Consider the following 2,693-nt stretch of genomic DNA (forward strand, 5'->3'; position numbering starts at 1 on the left):
CTCTCTTTCTCTCTCCCTCTCCCTCTCCCTCTCCCTCTCTCTCTCTCTCTCGAAATAGGAGCTATTATTGGTAGGAATATAAATTAATACAGCTGTTATGATGAACTGTTTGGGGTCCCCTCCAAAAACCAAGAAATAGAATTAGGATAAGATCCACCAATGTTAACTCAAAAGAAAACAAGTCAGAAGGTGGTCAGAGTCTCTCAACTGTCCATTTGTAGGTCTCTGTTAATTGCCATCTACTGCAAAAAGAAACTTCTCTGATGAAAGCTGAATGAAGCACTGATCTATGGGTATAATTGATCTGTGGGTATTTCAATGTCTTTAGGAGTCACTTTATCGCTATGTTCCTTTATCAAAATAATGTAGTAAGTTTTCCCTTAGGTCCACCTGCCTAGCCGCAGGGTTTTGGCCTCGTAGCGGTGTCAGACACTGTTTCTTTCTCATGGCATGGGCCTTAAATCCAATTTTAACATGTGATTGTTTACTCCTATAACTTTTGTGCCAGTATATCTTGCAGGCAGATTACTTTTGTAGGTTATAGGCTTTTTAGCTGGATGCTCTTCTTTGGTAGCAATGAGCAAACTTTCTCATATGCTGTCATAACTGTTAAAGGAAACGGTCTCATGTGCTGTTACTGACTGGGAACTTTGTCATGACTGAGTTAACTGTTAAACCAAAGTCTGTTATGTTCTATGCTTTATTGTTCTTGGAAACCAATCATAGCAGAGGTCAACTGGACCTGCTTTATATAGTTAGCCACAATATGCTTGGAGTTGAGACCTCCCTGGGAATTGACATCCTACTTTCTGCCATGTGTGTGGGTAACTGACACCCTGGTTGGCAAGTTGGGACATGAATACTAGGCAAGTCAAGTCACTCTGCCACAGTTGAGTCACCCAACCAATGAGGACAAGAGAAGCATGCCAGGAAGTCTCTTAAACCTAAATACAAATTAGTGGAATAACTTGGCACAGAGATTTGTGGATTTCAGGGTTCAAAGCTCTGTATGAATCTGGCTCAGAGTTAATCAGCTCCCAAGTCTGCTCTGTGGCACTGATTGGTCAGTCCTGGGGCAAATGCTCCATAAACTATCCGTGGCTGACTGAGACTGGTGTATGGTGGGGTTTGTAGGGCAACTCCTGGACCCCAACATGAGTAAGTGTTGTAGATTTGTCTTTTAACAAACCCCAAGTGATGTCTCATCTTGGTGGTCAACTTGACTTCCTCTATAATTAACTGAAACCCAAGTAGCTGGGCACACTTGTGAGACATTTTTCTACACTGTGTCATTTGAGGTTGGAAGATCTACCCTAAATCTGGGTTACATCTTCTGGTGGCAGCCCATGTAAAAGGACATGGAAGAAGGAGACTTTTCTTCTTTGTCTGCTTGATCTCATTTGCTCTGACAAGTTCGCCCATTCTGCTGCTGAGCCATTCCTTCACTGGTATTAGAACCCACCTCTTAGGGTTGCCATTGTACACTGAAGACCAGCTGTGATAGTCTGCCTCATGGATTGAGTTCTTGGCCTTTTCTTCAGGGAACATCTACTGTTAGAGTGGCCACATCATAGGTCGTTAGTCACTGTGTTAAATCTCCTTCAATGCATGTAGATTCTTGCTACCAGTTCATGGAAATTAAAAGCTTCTGTCCAGTAAAGGAAGCAGACAAGGAAAAAGACAGCTTGCCAGATGGGAGGGGATCCTTGTTAGCAATTCATTCAACAGAAGATTAATGNTCAAAATATGCAAAGAATTTAAAACAAAAACCCTGATCAATAAGAAAACAAACAGCCCAATCAAACCATGGGCATGTAACTGAACAGAGTTCCAGAAGAAGAAATACAAATGGACAATAAATGTATATGTATATTTTTTAATGTGTTCAGTATCCTCAGCCATTAAAAGATGTGAATTGTAGCCACTTTGGGATTTCATCTCACCTGAGTCAGAGAGGTTTGCATCAAGAGAGAAAATGGCAACAGATGCTGGTGTGGATGTAGCAGAAGGGGAGTCCTTATTTGCTGCTGTGGGGCTGTAAACAAGCACAGCCATTATGGAGTCAGGGACACCATTCCTGAGCATAGCCCAAAAGGACTCTATATCCTAGCACAAAGATATTGGAACATCATGTTCATTACTGCTCTAGTGACAATACCTGAGAAATGCAACCAGCCTAGATGATAAGTGGATAATGAAAATGTGCCACAATGGAACTGGATTCATGCATAAATATAAATGTAAGTGCATAATTTCCAGACAAAGTAGCAGAACTACTAAATGATAAGTGAGTTCACCCAATGTCAGAAAGGCAAACCTGACGTTTTCACTCACATGTGGGTTTCAGCTTCTCATTTTTAGGTATGTATATTTATGTTGTAGGAAGTGTTTGCAGAGGCCAGGAAACCAGAAGGAGGGCCATGAGAGGAGTAAAAATAGCTTTGGGGGAAGCTAGATACTATACAAATGGACTTCAGAATAATGGGAACTGAGAGCTTCAAACCCAGAGGACAGCCAGAGAGCTGTGGCACAGGACTGGCTGTGGTGTGGCCAACCAAAAACCAGTATGTAAAGCTAAAGACGATTCAGTGGGAATCCCAGCCCCAAGGATGGGCTACTTCCCCATGATTTGCTGCTTATGAAGACTCCTCAAACCCCCTCCCCCAAACAGTCAAGGTATTGCAAGTGCTGGT

Source organism: Mus caroli, chromosome 11 (assembly GCF_900094665.2).
Source record: "Mus caroli chromosome 11, CAROLI_EIJ_v1.1, whole genome shotgun sequence".
NCBI lineage: Eukaryota > Metazoa > Chordata > Mammalia > Rodentia > Muridae > Mus > Mus caroli.